We start from the raw sequence: 17,867 nt of genomic DNA, 5'->3' as shown, positions 1-17,867 counted from the left end.
TTACGCGCGCGACGATTTATTATTAACGTGGTGCGGGTAGGTAGGAATTATGCAGTGTCTTTAGTTTTTACGATATATATCCGGTTAATGCAAATACTTCGCACAGTTCTTTCACCGTGCTGCCACAGGAAAACAGTCACATATAACAGCCCGTTATACATCAGTTCAATTTACGTCGTCGTCTTTAAGACAGTTTGGACGATATAATAAATGTGTCTTGATCAAATCACAGCACTGTTCTTTTACTTAACATTTTGGTTTGTTCCACTTTCACAGTTAGTGTCTCCACACGACAATGGTGTCTGTTTCATGGCTAACTGTCACAAGTTCACACAGTTTGTAAAATCGTCACTGCAAACACTCGATATACTTTTCAGGTTTTACTGTTCATTTAATAATGCACGATCTCCTGTTAACACCGCGGACGCACTGTAATTAATTGTTACTCCGCATATCACCGTCTTTCACGCAGAAATTTTTCACGTTTTTTCACCCGCGAACCGGCCACATATTACCACAACTCGTACGCTCTCTATCGATAGTCGTTCGCTCTCTCTCTCTCTGCCACAGTACTTCTCCTAGCCTAACCAAAGATTTACAAAGCATATAAAACCAGAACATTCATATTCGTACAATATAAAATATAAAACAATATCAAAATGAATGAAGAAACAATGTGACCTATTAACAAATAGAGAATAGTTGAAATAAACGATACATACTTACTATGACAAGGTAATGCACAAAAGAAAAAAAATATTATTGACTTTCGGGGAAAGCAATGTCTTTACAAGCGTTCCTCGCCTCCTTTGATACTGGTGGGTCTGCCTCAGCCATTTGCCTCCACTGTTGAATAAAAGTCTTCTTTAGAATCGGAGTCAAACATCAGCACAAGTTGCACATTTATTTTCGACTGTAGTGCTGGAGTCCGATTCAAAGAAATTACTACATCTGTGTAACCTACAAACCTGGTTTCACAAGCTGGACAATAAATTTCTCCAGATACTCCTTATACTACAGTCGACAGTAATATACATACCTGCATGTTTTCTCTTGACAAATATCCACATTCCATTAGGTCTTAAGCGAATGAAATATTTTCGTTTGTCATTCATGGATGAAACACAGTAGGGTAGCTGTATTGTGATCATCGTTTTGTTCAATCAAAAAAATAATGTACTTCTAAATGTACTTACATGTGTAGAACTAAATATTTCAGTAATATTAATATTAGCACTATTCACGTGTGTATACAAATATCTTGTAATCCGACTTGTTCCACGATAAAATAATCGTGAAAATGATCTACGGGACATGACATAACTAAACTAAACTGAACTTCAGGAAGAGGTAGTAACTTCTACTTGGAAGCCTGATTTGAAGTTTAAATTATGTGCATTTTTCACACAAATGATGCAACTGCTTCCGTATTTCATGATAAATAAAATCGAGTAGACAGTAAACATGTAGCATAGATATCATAATAAAATTTTGATCTGCTCGGTATAGCAGTTAATCTCGTAGCGAGAGTAAGATAAGTGATCAGTGCATACAAAAATATTGCATTAACGAAACCATGTGTAGCTAAGCACTTATAATTCATAAACATCGCATTGGTGTTGCAACATCGGAAACTGGTTTCTCGTCAGTCGAGTAAATCACCTAAAATGTTAAAGTGGGCGAAAACTTCAAGCAACTGAATCGAAATAAGCACGTTGTTATCATAATAACGCAGCATAAAACAACTACATGTACATCCGTGACACTGTAATACATACACTTCTGCCATCTTCACACTGCAGACAACCGTGTGATTGCAGAAACGGTATAAGGAACATCCTGGAAGAGCATTGGTTACCAGACGGATTGCGGTGATTTGAGAAGTTGTACAGTGGCAGAACGTTTGCCCACCAGTCGCTGATTTGCAGAGGCAATATCTCCAATAACACACGATTCGTAGAACCATATTCAAGGGCTACAGCTTACTACGATGAATGATCTTTGCCGTTAATGAGGTCTTTGTGGGAACTCAATGCGTACTACGGTCTGCCTGACTTGCCTCTGCATCGAGAGCTATTTCGCCGAATCATATGCACAGAGAATTCCCGAACGCATTATCTATGAAAGGCACGACCGATGTAGGGTGTATGTATGTAGCATCGTGAAACGTCAGCCAACAAACACAGCAGGGAGTAAATTAGCTTCAGCGTGGTGCTGTTAACGGATAAGTGCGAAGTGAAGCCTTCAAGGTGACATCAAATAAGCTCGTTTTCTTCCAAAAAGTAAATTCTCTCGCGCAGGACAGTGTAAATACGCCAAAGGGCAACTTTAGATGGCCACCAGAACTGCGTGTCTTTACAGAATAATTAGGTATATCTAGATGCATAGTCATTTATATACGTCTTTGTTGTAAGTAGCATGTGACCGTATCACCTTCCTTCCATCATCATCCTTATACAACATGAAATATGAAATAACATTATAAAGATATGTTTCAGACGCAACTGTCAACAGATTTAGTTAACAAACAACTCAAACAAATAGCGAAGACAGGTGCCACCGTGCTTGAACGAAAGGAAACTGTTCCCAGTTAGGCTACTGAACACACTATCACTTTCTTTTTCTTTTTTTCAGATGCAAAATTTTATTGGGCAGGGTGCATATTCATTACATCGTGATAAAAATGAGTGTCCCAGCTAACCACGTCATACGACAAACAACGAGATTCATCTCATGACAATAATGAACCAAACAAGCTTCCTCTCGCGAGCGAATATTGCCGACAGCGAACAGTTTACTGCAAGCTCAGCACCACGTCCTTATCCAAATTCAACAGTGCTTTCGTGGTAGGCGTGTTGCTTCTTGCTCCATACTTGTGATACGCTTTCTACCCGCTATTTGTTTCCTACTGAATCGACATATCAATTGTGACAATTCAAACCATTTTTAATATCCAAATTAGATCTACTGGAACACGTTACATACTTTTCATTTTGCTGTATAATCTGTTTTATACACTAGCAAAATTCATTCAATATCAAATTTCTGAGTTACCTAAAATTTTGTGACTATTCCTTGGAATGGTTCAAATGGCTCTAAGCACTATGGGACATCTGAGGTCATCAGTCCCCTATACTTAGAACTACTTAAACCTAACTAACCTAAGGACATCACACACATCCATGCTTGAGGCAGGATTCGAACCTGCGACCGTAGCAGCTGCGCGGCACTGGACTGAAGCACCTAGAACCACTTGGCCACAGCGGTCAGCCACTTTTCCTTAACGACAGTAGCTACGAGAAGTCACATTATAATACTAAGTCGCCTTTGTTTTGTTTTTGCGTGTTGTGATGGTCCACATTCAATCCTGCGACATCATCCAGCATCTCATCAGCTCCCCCGAGCTGCGACATAGTCGCTTCTTATTCTTCACGTCATCTCCAAGACTTGCTGATTTAAGAGGACTACGGCATCCGCATTCTTAAACTGCCACATATGTGTTAAGATGTATTCATACTGGATGATGCTTTGAAAAACATGTTTCGTCGTTATAATTAACGACCTGTAGTACTGAGTTTCTCCAGTTTCGTAAAACACTACATTCCCTTCTTCCTGCTTAGTTTCCTGTTCTCAACATCCATTTCTCTGCACAGGTAGGACACCGGAATGGATGCAGTCCGAGTGTGGTCAAGCAGATTTACGTTACACGTTGTTTCAGGGAAATGCAGAGGCGGATCTTTGGAACCACTCAGCCAATTTCCTTACCCACAAATCCCACTACATCTGAGCTTGTAATTTGTTTCTAACGACTTCATTGCTGACAGGACAAAATATTAATCTTGCAGTTCCTTTCGTTGAACGGCGACGCAGTGTTACTATTTAGTGTTTATTTAGCAGTTGATGGCATCTATACTCTGACGGTTTATATATTTTACTGACCTTATTTTCTGCTTCATTATTTGAAGGGTCTTTTTCTAAACCTTACGTAATCCTTCTTTTTTGTTGTTTTCCATTTACTTTCGTTTCGTCTCATTCAGTATACTTCTGTACCGGCAGTTGCTTCGCAAAGCTTTGTTTCCGTTGTCTCTGCACCAAATTTTGTTGAGTAAATTTCACTGGCCATTGTTACTTTGCTTGGAACCGCGCGACCGCTACGGTCGCAGGTTCGAATCCTGCCTCGGGCATGGATGTGTGTGATGTCCTTAGGTTAGTTAGGTTTACGTAGTTCTAAGTTCTAAGGGACTGATGACCTAAGATGTTAAGTCCCATAGTGCTCAGAGCCATTTGAACCATTTATTTGTTACGTTATTGAACAAATCCGCTTATAAAAATTATAAAAATAAGTAAACTATTTTTAACGTAGGAAAAGTCGACAGTAGTACTTGTCGATACATTTAACTCTTCTCGAAAATAGTTGCTCTTTCAAAACGCAGTGCCTGTAGTGTTCTTAAGTTTATTTTCGTAAAAATTACTCCGTTACACATTTTGTGCGAATCAATATGCATAAAGCTGCTGAATAAAATTACAAATTTTCCTCTGACGCTTGTCTTATCTGGAGGGATTACCGAGAGGCCTCCTGGTCTCACTGATGCCTCTATTTACACGAAATATGGAACAGATTTTGTTTTTTTAATTTTCCGATGTCTTCATCATCTTCTTCCCTCCTGGGAAGGTGTCTCTCGCTTGTTGCCATCTTAATCTAGCCACTCGTCTTCCTTATCGTTTGAAGGTTAGTAAATTACTTTCTTTCGAGGGGACTCCTTGGCTAAGTAATAAACTGCCTGGTTATGGATACAAAGATTTCATGTTCGAATCACAGTAAGATCGCTTATCGTTTCAGTCACCTCTGGCAATGTTTATTGATGTGAAAAATACCGAGTTGCAACTTGGTTCAGTCATAATTAAACTGTATATGCCTCGGTAGTTGGCTGCTTAAGTGAGTTCCAAGGCCGGCCGGAGTGGCCGTGCGGTTATAGGCGCTACAGTCTGGAACCGCGTGACCGCTACGGTCGCAGGTTCGAATCCTGCCTCGGGCATGGAAGTGTGTGTTGTCCTTAGGTTAGTCAGGTTTAAGTAGTTCTAAGTTCTATGGGACGTATGACCTCAGCAGTTGAGTCCCATAGTGCTCAGAGCCATTTGAACCATTTGAGTTCCAAGGCAGGGAAAATGTAGGGTGTAACGGGTATATCACCAATTTTTTTTGTATGTGGTATCTTAACATGTATACACATCAGTGAGTTGGTCATTTTTTTCTCTACATCTAACTCTATTCCTGCAAACAAGTGACATAATTTACTACTTGATGTTTTCTGCATGGTCATAACTGCATCAGTCTACGTCCTTCAGCACAGATTGACTGTTTTGCGTCCACGCACTCACACATCAACAACCGACATGCTGCCAGAGGAAAATGAGCATTAATGACTTGCCACATATGCTTGGATGTACTAACTGGCCTAACAGCTACACTGTGTGATCTAAAGTAACCGGACACCACCAAAAACATACGTTTTTCATATTAGGTGCATTGTGCTGCCACCTACTGCCAGGTACTCAATACCAGCGACCTCTGCAGTCATTAGACATCGTGAGAGAGCACAATGGGGCGCGCCGCGGATATCACAGACTTCTAACGTGTTCAAGAGATTGGGTGTCACTTGTGTCATTCGTCTGTACGCGAGATTTCCACACTACTAAACATCCCTTCCGATGTGATAGTGAAGTGGAAACGCGAAGGGGCGCGTACAGCACAAAAGCGTACAAGCCGACCTCGTCTGTTGACTGATAGAGCCCGCCGACAGTTGAAGAGGGTGGTAATGTGTAATAGGCAGACATCTATCCAGACCATCACACAGGAATTCCAAAATGCGGCAATATCCATTGCAAGTACTATGACAGTTAGACGGGGGGCTGCTTATAAGCCACATATCAGGCCGGTAAATGCCTAACGACGCCTCGCTTAGTGTAAAAACTAAAGATTACGTTTTGTTGGCAGAACACTTAGAAAATGTAACAGATCTACAAATGAGACTGCCTACACTACGCTTGTCCGTCCTCATTTAAAATACTGCTGCGCTGTGTGAGATCCTTACCAGATGAGACTGACGGAGTACATCGAAAGAATTCAAAGAAAGGCAGCACTTTTGGTATTATCGCGAAATAAAGGAGAGAGGGTCACAGAAATGATACAGGGTTTCGGCTGGACATCATTGAAAGAAAGGCGTTTTTCGTTGCGACGGAACCTTCTCACGAAATTCCAATCTCCAACTTCCTCCTCCGAAGGGGAAAATATTTTGTTGAAACCGACATACATAGGGAAGAACGATTACCACGATAAAATAAGGGAAATCAAAGCTCGCACGGAAAGATATAGGAGTTTATTCTTTCCGCGACCTATACGAGATTGGAATGACAGGGAATTGTGAAGGCGGTTCGATGAACCCTCTGCCAGGCACTTACATGTGATTTGCAGAGCATCCATGTAGATGTAAATAGACTGGACGACTGAACAGTGTAAATACGTTGTGTGGAGTGACGAATCACGGTACACAAGGTGGCGATCCGATGGCGGGATGTGGGTATAGCAAATGCCCAATGAACGTCATCTGCCAGCGTGTGTAGTGCCAACAGAAAAATTCGGAGGCGTGTTATGGTGTGGTCGTGTTTTTCATGAAGGTCTCGTGCACCCCTTGTTGTTTTCCGTGGCACTGCCACAGCACAGACCTACACTGATGTTTTAAGCACCTTCTTGCATTCCAATGTTGAAGAGCAGTTCGGAAATGGCGATTGCAACTTTCAACACGATGGAGCACGTGTTCATGATGCACGGCCGGTGGCGGAGTGGTTACACGACAGTAACATCCCTGTAATGGACTGGCCTGCACAGAGTCCTGACCTGAATCCTATAGAACAACTTTGGGATATTTTGGAACGCCGACTTCGTGCCAGGTCTCACCGACCGTCATCGATATCTGTCCTCATTGCAGCACTCAGTGAAGAATGGGCTGCCATTCCCCAAGAAACCTTCCAGCACCTGATTGAACGTATACCTGCGAGAGTGGAAGCTGTCATTAAGGCTAAGGATGGGGGGCCAGCACCATACTGAATTCCAACATTGCCGATGAAGTTCACTACCAACTTTTAAGTCGATTTCAGCCAGGTGTTCAAATGGTTCAACTGGATCTAAGCACTATGGGACTTTGCTTCTGAGGTCATCAGCCGCCTAGACTTAGACCTACTTAAACCTTACTAACCTAAGGACATCACACACATCCATGACCGAGTCAGGATTCGAATCTGCGAGCGTAGCAGCAGCGCAGTTCCGGACTGAAGCACCTAGACCCACTCGGCCACTGCGGCCGGCAGCCAGGTCTCCGGATACTTTTGGTCACATAGTGTATATGTTGTGGATTGGCAGGAGAGCCAACACCGGGTTACTAGAGGAAGCCGAAAGGCACGCGTTTTAGCTCATGCAGGCTGGCGTGAGGTCTGGAACAGGACAAGGAAATTAGACTTTAGAAAAAACGGACGTAGCTGGAGGAATACTTAACTTTAATCCATTAATGATGAGCGTCGCTCTTGACTGTACATTATTCACAATATCAATGGTAACTGAACATGGTGCCTTGCTAGGTCGTAGCAAATGACGTAGCTGAAGGCTATGCTAACTATCGTCTCGGCAAGTGAGAGCGTATTTTGTCAGTGAACCATCGTTATCAAAGTCGGTTGTACAACTGGGGCGAATGCTAGGAAGTCTCTCTAGACTAGACCTGCCGTGTGGCGGCGCTCGGTCTGCAAACACTGATAGTGGCGACACGCGGATCCGGCGTATACTAACGGACCGCGGCCGGTTTAAAAGCTACCACCTAGCAAGTGTGGTGTCTGGCGGCGACACCGCAGTATAATTATTAGTCTGGAAATGACGTAAACACTGATGAAATGTACCTCTGTACACCGTCCTTAGTTATCGATCTAAATATCTGAACTTATATCCATTACATATTGTATAATACCAATTTCTACAGGAATAACTGAAATCATTAGTTTACTTTTGTTACTTTCGTTACCGACGTAAGGCTATCAAGTAATTGTACACAAATTAGAAATGAATAATCTATAATTACTTATCATAGGTCAAGGAAGCTAATAATTTAGACATTTTTGGAAAACATTCATTCAGGAGAACAGCTTCCAAGACTAAAATACCATTTTAAGAAGGACTACAATACAGTGCAGTAATGACACTAGTTCTAAGTAAATTAAAGGTCGAAATAATCCGAAGAAGTGCCGTTGTTTTGCAACATTCGGATTAAATTCTGTGATGTTCCATTAGGTGGTTCTGACGTTCTCCTTTGGTCGTTCCCTAATTTAAAAGCCTAAACACTCTTCCGAACAAAAACTAGCGTTACTAAAATCAACCCTTTAAATCCTGAATGGCGGAAATCAGATTACTTAAGACACTTGGTCCGGTAAATGTTAAATAATTTTCTAGATCTATGTATCACAAAAATCCTATACTTCAAATTCAGAAAAGTCTGAAATAATAAACAGCCTCCTTCCACAAATTAAATGAAGTTACCCCTAGAGAGCATATGATACAGGCTCAACTTAATATTACTGCTGATAACAAAGAATTTGTGTTCCTTCATATATGAAATATAAAAAATAGTTTAGTTAGTTTGTTAAATGAGCATAACGCTGCAACAGAACTTGGTTAGTATGAGAAGCATTATCAAATAGCAGGATGAGGGATTTAATGATGATTTCTATGAGCTTCATTGCAAATAAGTACTATTTAGCGCTAATCGCTAGTTTCACATCGTAGACTACAACCTGGGTCGTAGCTCTCTTCTCGAAACCAGTCATTCTCTGTAGGATTGAAATCGGTACATGTAACAGGCCTTACGTGAGACATTTTGTTTGTGGTTTTAGGTTTTAGTACGATTTGTTCACATGCGAAAAGCGTTCACCACTAAAAACTGGTGTCAGATATTTAAAATCCTCTGCGGAATAGATATACGCTATAGTGAAAAGTGGGCAATAGTAAGTGAGAGGAAACCGTAATAATGGAGGTCTAAGGTGAACTGCTCGAGTCAGGCAGGACATAGGAAAGGATGCAGTCTCACTCTGTGTAATGAAGAACAAAGGAACGAAATTGTTGGATATTTCCGAAATATTATTAAATTTCAGGGTGAAGCGATACTGGTGACATTCACTGATGACGTTAACATCCTTCAGGAATATGAGAAAGAATTACAGTGCAACTAGGAAGAAAATAACAGCCCAAGAGAACACTGAGAATAAATCAGACAAATGCGATACTCTGGAGAAGTATTATAAATGAGATTAACGACAAATTTCAACTCAAAAATAAAGAATCACTTACTAGCAGAAGTAAAAGAGATTTACGTACCTTGAAAGTAAACTACTATGCGACACACGAAACAAAGAGGGAATAGCAAGCAGAGCAGCAACCTTCACGAAAAGATGTCTGCTGTTATCAGAAACAGGTCTTACTTTGAGAAGAAGTTAGTAAGAGTAGACTTGTGGAGCATATCATTGTAAAAAGGGTAATAATAAAGTAACAAATGCAGAAATCTGAGAATTAAATATAGTCCTTGATTTGAAGAAATGTGACTGAAGAACAACATATTATGGGAGTGAAATATGGACAGTGGCAAATGTATACAATGAACAATAGAGCCACATACCACACAAAATGCCAGTGCTCACATCAGCACATCAAACTGCACTCATTCTGTGCTGTCGTACGGAGATAACGTTGCCACACCAAAATTGGCAGCGTGAATCGATACCACATACATTAGTGAGGGCCCTCGGCAATCTGCAACGACATATGGAAGGTACTCAGACTGAAGCTATTGAGCTCTTCCCCAGTTCGTGATCGCTGCATCATAGTGTAGCACCAACATGACGTTTGAAGTTTCTTGTGGACATGTTCATTTAACTGTGGAACACCGTATTGCCAAGAACAGCCCAATCAGACGTTTAACGTACAGCATGTGGAGGCTGTAATCAAGGCCGAAGGTTATTCGGTGATGTTTTCGACGTGCCAGGGTGTGGGCACTCTCGTGCAGATTGCGTGGGAGTGAGCCAAATTGTCTGTTTCTACATAATGGAAGACAAATGTTGTGCCCTATTTTACACCTTCATGATGAGTATGTTGTAAAGACACCAGGTTTTTAAGATCACAACAGCCATGCTCACGGAGTTGCACGCGTCAAGTGCTGCTGTGAGATGGTCTGGAAGGGGGGAGGAAGAGGTGGCGGGCTGTTCCGAACCATTCACAGGACTGAAGGAGAAAAGTGCATTATGTGATATTTACGAAACTAAACATCAAGGCTGTCGTAAGTGTAGGACTGTAGTCACGGATCTATGTGTAAGAACTGCTTCTGAATCCACCCGTAATTTTGTAGGTAAACGAGGGTCCTTGACTCAAAATAAAAGTTGACCACTGATCACCGATCCAGATCTCACAATAACGTTGGCAGTGCCGCTGGTATCGTCTGTCTTCAACAACTAACGTTAACACATGTAGCTTACGTAAAAGCACTTCCAGTTCGCTTTATTACTGTCATATCGGAAACAAAGAGCAAAGATTAGTTAGACTTCTATAGAATTAGAGCCAGTTTCTAATTCAGAATCATATAGCAGGTCTCAGAGGGGATAGTACTGCTATAAATAAGAATATTATGTGGAGGCTTAATTAACTGAATTCACCTGAAAATACATTCTAAGGAACAAAAAGAAGAAAATGACGCACCAGGAAGGAATTACCAGACAGGGATAAAAATTGGTAGATGAGATGTACATACAGAGGCAAACAAAGTATTATAATGTCAGGAAAATCGGATAATTATTTAACACAAAGAGCTTCACAAATTGAGCAAGTCAATAATGCGTTGGTACACCTCTGGCCCTCAAGTACTGTAAACAGTTTATTTGGTCGATATTGATTGACAGAGTTGTTGGGTGTCCTGAGGAATATCGTGCCAAACTTTGTCCAAATGGCACACTCTATTGTCAAAATCCAGAGCTTGTTAACGGGCCTGACCATAATGCTCCCGACGATCTGAGTAGGGTGAGATCAAACGACCTTTCTGGCAAAGGCAGTGTTTGTGAAGCACGAAGACAAGCAGTAGAAAGTCTCGCCGTGTGCAAGTGGAATTATCTCGCTGAAAAGTAAGCCAAGGATAGCTTGCCATAAATGGCAACAAAACAGGGCGTAGAACGTCGTCGACTTACTGCTGTGCTATAAAGGTGCCACGGGTGATAAACAAAGGTGCCCTGCAATGAAATGAAACGGCATCCCAGATCATTACAAGTTGTTGTCCGGCTGTATGGCGGGCGATCCCAGATCATTACAAGTTGTTGTCCGGCTGTATGGCGGGCGACAGTCAGGTAGGTATCAAAAATGGTTCAAATGGCTCTGAGCACTATGGGACTTAACATTTAAGGTCATCAGTCCCCTAGAACTTGGAACAACTTAAACCTAACCAACCTAAGGACATCACACACATCCATGGCCGAAGCAGCATTCGAAGCTGCGACCGTAGCGGCCGCGCGGTTCCATACCGCCTAGAGCCGCTCGGCCACACCGGCCGGCGTGGTTGGTATCCCATCGCTGTTAGAGGCGTGTCACACTTCTACGCTGGTGGTTGCGGCTGAGTTCGAAGCGAGATACATCAATGAAGACAATTCTACTGAGTGAGATTCCAGGCCGAAGACGTGTCTGGAGACGCCCCGAAAGTGGTGGGGTACCAGCCATACGGCACACCAACCAGATGTGTTGCTTTCGATCATTATCGGTAGGGCCCCCAAACAAGCTCAGGATTCTGACCATTTAACAAGCCAGTTAGACAGAATTTTACACGCTATCCTTCAGGAGGAGATCCAACAACTCTGTTAATCAGTGCCAAGCCGAATAATTGCTAGCGTTAAGGGCCAGACGTAGACTAGCGCGTTGTTGACTTGATCAGTTTGTGAAGCTTACTCTGTTGAATAAATCATCCAGTTTTTCTGGAATTGTATTCATTTGTTTGTCTGTACACGTAAAATATTTACAGCGATTACTATCCCATTTGAATAATTCTTCTGTGATGTGTCGATTTCTTTTGTCTTAAATTCAAATGGCTCTGAGCACTATGGGACTTAACATCTGAGGTCATCAGTCCCGTAGAACTTAGTACTACTCAAACCTAACTAACCTAAGGACATCACACACATCCATGCACGAGGCAGGATGCGTACCTGCGACCGTAGCGGTCGCGCGATTCCAGACTGAAGCGCCTAGAACCGCTTAGCCACACCGGCCGGCGCTCTTGTCTTAGAGTGTATTATTAACAACACACACAGAGATCTGCAGGGTGCCCTAGGAGGAGTGGTCAATATTCAGAGCGATAACAGGATCATTTGAAGCAAAATCCTCCGTTCGGAAATACTTGTATGACCAATTCTGAATGGTTACCGAGTTTTCTAGCGTTATTTACTTTCTGTTGTATTCAATACATTGTCGTGTTTACACATGTACAATATGTAGTAGATACTACAACATGCATTTTACAAAGTTCAATTGAGAAAGACATATTTTAACAAATATACCTCTAAGCGTTCTCGCAAAATTCATAGTACAGACCGGCCGTTTTGGCCGAGCGGTTCTGGGCGCTTCAGTCTGGAACTGCGCCACCGCTACGGTCGCAGGTTCGAATCCTGCCTCGGGCATGGATGTTTGTCATGTACCTAGGTTAGTTAGGTTTAAGTAGTTCTAGGGAACTGATGACCGCAGATGTTAAGTCCCATAGTGCTCACACCATTTGAATCATAGTACAGCTGTTGTACAGTTCGCAATAAATATTCGAATATCTCACAATCAACTTCATCGCATTTGTGGTCACTTGGGAGAACATGTCGCGTTGTTTGTCTGAGAGCCTGTGGACGTTCCCTAACGAAGACAGCAGCGTCCATGATGTTACCAAGCAGTTCATCTCTCACCTTTCGTTTGTACAAATCAGACTTCACACTACCCCATTAACAAAGAACCTAATGGCCTAAGGTCTGGCGATCAGTTAACTATACTAACATAACCAACCCAGCTATTAGGATAACTGCGACTGAGATGTTCCTTCACACATCTGACGTAATGTGGAGGTGCTCCGTCATGCTGAAAGGGCAGTTCAGTCCGGCTGGTCAAAGGAACGCCCTAAAGGTGTTCAACAGACGAATTTTCCGAGAAATGGAAACGATTCTGCCCCGTCATTGGCACTTCTAAAATTACTGGATGTTACCAGTCATGCCGCAACAAACAGTGATCGGAAAACGAGTTTGGAAATTGATTCCCACTGTAACGTGTGGATTTTCTTGCGACCATTGATGATTATTGTTTTGCTAATGTCATTCCCCGCAAAAGTGACTTTATCAGGAAATAGTATTCGTTTTGTTACTTAACCCCTGACAATATTCAAGTCACGTGGCACTGTCGCCAGCGTGAAGGTTGAGGACACACTGTATTCGGAAGGGGTACAAATTCCGCACGTATCGTTCGTGATACAAGTGTTCGTGTGACACTAATATGAGCAGAAAGTTGCCGTGTGATGGTAGGAGGACTACGCTGCACTGTTTGAATAATGTGTAGACGTTCGTACACAGATTGTGGAGATGCATGTTCAGAAGGAAAATGAGAATCTGTAAGAGTACTTGTTTCGCGCTGTGTGCCCAAAGTTCTGATAAGCACTCTATGATCAAGAATTCGACGAATGGGAAAGTGTCAACGGTATCCTTCGACAGCAGCAGGAGCACAACCGTTGCAGAAACTGTAAATATACACCATATCTGCATTTCATCATTAACGCAGGTGTGTCACGATTTAGCCAGCGCCTTTACAAACACAGTTAACCAATGGTTCTCTCTGACACGCTGTCAGTCACTCGCACTACTTCACTCACAACACATCACGGACAACTGTACATTCAACGGGCTAACTTCATAGATGAAACATAGTCAGAGTAAAGAGGCAGAAGGTAGGTTGGGCTAGAATAAAACGTCAAAGATGTTGGGTGGACAACACAGGTACGTGTGCGTCACTACTTCAAAGCAAATATACCTCAAATATTTTCAGTACTGGAAACCATTCGAAATATACCATATGTGCACATGAATTGTTTTTCTTCAAATAGCTTTTCTGTCATATTCCTGAATATTGACCATTCCTCCTGAGACATCCCGTATAGTAACTACAGAAATTTAATAAGGCACGGAAAAGATAACAAATGTCCCACACAGCAGTCAATAGTAATGCGGAAGGTAGATCTACTGAATTATGATCTAAAACATGAGGGATAAATAGACAGAGATGCTACTTCGTAGCGGGCGATGAGTTGAGAATTCTGGTCGGCCGGTAAGCACACTCGGATGGCAGAAGAGATTAAGCAATAAAGTGGTAAATCCGGCTCCGAGTCCTACTCCGGCCAAAATTTTAAAATTTATCCAGTGAACTATTTCAATGATCAACTGTGGCTAACGTCGTATCTCCCTCGAAATAAAGACGTGACGTATGTGTAGAAGTGAGGTACTGAAATGTAACTGATATCTGTGGCTGGGCTATCTGAGTGTTGTTTGACACGTAGAATCTGATAAGGAATTAAAAACTGTTTGCGAATGAATTAGTAAACTCTATTTGAAAGAGAGACTGTTTGAAGTAAAACATTAATTATAGTTCCTTGTGTGTAGTGAAAGCAGTGTGCAGGTTTTTCTAGGCACACAGTTCAAACAATAACTGTCTGCGATACTGATGTCACGAGCTCCCTTCAATCTGTTCCTATAGCCACAAAACTTAGTAAATCCGAACTTATGAATACAATAAAGAGGGACGATTATAGGACTGATAGTACCATCTTTCCGTTGTTTGAAGTTTTGGTAGTATGTACTAAAGATACCTTTGTTATTTTCGTATATAGAATATTTTATTACTTATAGAATAAGAGAACAAAAATAGATTTATAGTCATACAATATTAAAATTCATTTAAAATATAACAAAAAGTGTATATGACGCTTATCTTTGTTCACCGGACGACAGCTTCAAGTTTGGCATTCCACTGTCCGCCCAATAAGCTCTGAGACTGATGTAACATTTGGCGAAACAGGTTTGTAAGTGGAGTAACTAAGGTGGCAGTTTCAGCTAAAAAAGGTTAACCACAGTCGTGCATTCGAGCAGTCAGTTGTGAGAAGGCAGTGTTAAATAGTGGAACTGCGGCCTTATAGATTCAGCATTGTAGTGTCATAAATCGCAGCGGTGAACATCTCTAAATCAAATGTTCGAGACACTTCTGAATGGTTTGAAAAAGAGGAAAGTATGTGCAAGGTTTGTACGACACAACTTGAATGTCGAACAAAAACAAGCGCGCATGGATTCCTACCGTGACTTGGCTGAAATGCAAACCGCGATCAATTCTTTTCTGGAAAAATCATCACTGGTGGCGAGACATGGTGTTTTCAGAATGAACCTGCCATATCGGCAAAGCATAGACCCTTACATGAAGGGTCAACACTTTGATGACATAGTCGACGTTCAGGTCCATGTGACACGCGAGTTAAACAACATCCCAAAGAAGGACTTATCTACTGGGTTGTATGAACGTTCGGTGTTGTACTCAAGTGGAGTGAAAACTATGTAGAATTCAACAAGCATTAAAAAAAACCTTCACTGCGCACTGTTTTTTTATTAATCCAATCTACGTAGAAACACACTAGGAGGAAGAAAAAAAAGGCGGCACCACGAACGAATAAACGGAATGGTCGGAAATAGGTAGATATGATGTACTTGTACAGACAAACACGTTATTAAAATTTCAGAAAAACTGCATGATTTATTACAGAGAAAGAGCTTAACGAATCGAGCAAGTCAACAACGCGTTGGCCTACCTCTGGTTCTTATACAAGCAGTTATTCGGCTTGGCGTTGATTGATAGAACTGATGGATGTCCTGAAGGATATCGTGTCAAATTCTCTGAAACTGTTGCGATCGATCGTAAGAATCATGAGCTCGTTGATGGTCCAACACGTAATGTCCAAGAGTTCTCTATTAGGGAGGGATCAAACGGCCCCGCTGGCCAAATCAGTGTTTGGCAAGCACGGAGACAGTCAGTAGAAATTTTCGCCACGTGTGGGAGGGCATTATGTTGCTGAAATGTAAGCCCAGAAGGGCCTGCCATGAAAGGCCACGAAACGGGGCGTAGCATATCGTCGACGTACCGCAGTGCTGTAACGGTGCGGCGGATGACAACCAAATGGTTCCTTCTATGAAAAGAAATGACATCCCATTCCATCACTCCTGTTGACGGGCCTTATGGCAGGCGATAATCGGGTTCTTATCCCATGACTGTCCGGGGCAAGGTTTTTATCCAATGACTGTCCGGGGCATCTACTGACAAGTCTTCGACCTGGAATCTCATTGACTCGAATAGAATTATCTTTAGTGATGAGTCCCACTTCGAACTGAGTCCTAGCTACCAGATACCTCGTGGTGGTACACTCAACAGTGATAAGCTCGACAGCGCAGTTTTGTTCCAAAGTCATAGGTAGTCCCTTGTTCAGTAACCCACCTACGATGCAGCACATCTCCTGTGGTTTTGTATGTATACTGAAGAGTAACTCAAGATCGAGGGAGAATGTTAAATTCTACTCTGCGGTCCGACGACGTAACAGGATTGATTCAACGTGTCAAACTTATTTCCAGATGTCAAGAATTCCTTAAAAACTAGAGGACTTCACTGTATTCCTAACCGTAAAACTCTACAGACCATATTTTCATCACGAATTGAATTAGGCTGATAGATTTCAAAACGCTGTTGAGTAGCAGGGAGTAACACTTCCGGTTTTTTTTTTATATTACAACAAAATGGTTTTATAGAACAGCCTGAGAATTTGCAAATTCAGATATATATTTAGAGAGTGCCAAGTGCCCTCGTATATTTGAGGCTCCATACAATTTTTTCAGCTGAGTCGCGATTTTGTTGAATTTGGTATAGGTGACGTGCAGTATACTGGTCGATCTTCCGCACTGAAGACCCTGTCTTGGATTACCTTAGAGAATCGGCAGGTATGGTTCCCTCCTCCTATGTGTACCCTGCTCTCGTATATGATATTCCCAAAAGTAGATTTGTTAGCGCAATGTAGTCTTCAGAAGATGCAAGCAGGCGATTTGTGATTTTGATTGGTAGTGTGGGTCGTTACTTACTGTGAAATAAGTTCTGGCTTGCCAGATACCATAAACATCATAAAATAGTAGCACTTTAGTATTATATTACAAATCTTTTCACAAAGTTAGTAAGTGCCAAAGGCATGGTAAAACCAAATGTAATACAAGGCGATTCAGATGCCGTGACCATGCGCAAGGTTCCCATATTCTCCCACACACCAGGTACAAACTATCAGTCCATCGGAAAAAAAATTGACAGAATCTTTTTGCAGGAAGTTGAATATACGATAGATAAATTTTATTCTGGGGTGCGTTTCCGCTAGAGGCTGTAGTTTACAATTATTCAAGGAAAATACAGAAAAGTGACCTTCCAACGCATATTTCTTGAATAACGTATTCCAGTACAAACTTTAACTATACAAAATTTCCTACAAATAGGTCCTGTCCATTTTGTCTATTGGACTAACTGCGCATAGCGAGCAACAGAAAATGAAAATATTGCGCGTTGTATTTGAAGGCATTACAGGGGCAGATAATTCATCCCGCATATTAATAATATTTGAATACTTTCCATCACCGACTCTCACATATGAACAGAGTCACAGTACATCCTATGACTGACTGGTGAGCTTGTCGCACAGATGAAATCTCTT

This window comes from Schistocerca piceifrons, chromosome 7 (assembly GCF_021461385.2).
Source record: "Schistocerca piceifrons isolate TAMUIC-IGC-003096 chromosome 7, iqSchPice1.1, whole genome shotgun sequence".
NCBI classification, from domain to species: domain Eukaryota; kingdom Metazoa; phylum Arthropoda; class Insecta; order Orthoptera; family Acrididae; genus Schistocerca; species Schistocerca piceifrons.
The sequence above is the reverse complement of the archived record's forward strand: the minus strand, read 5'-3'. Positions refer to the sequence as shown.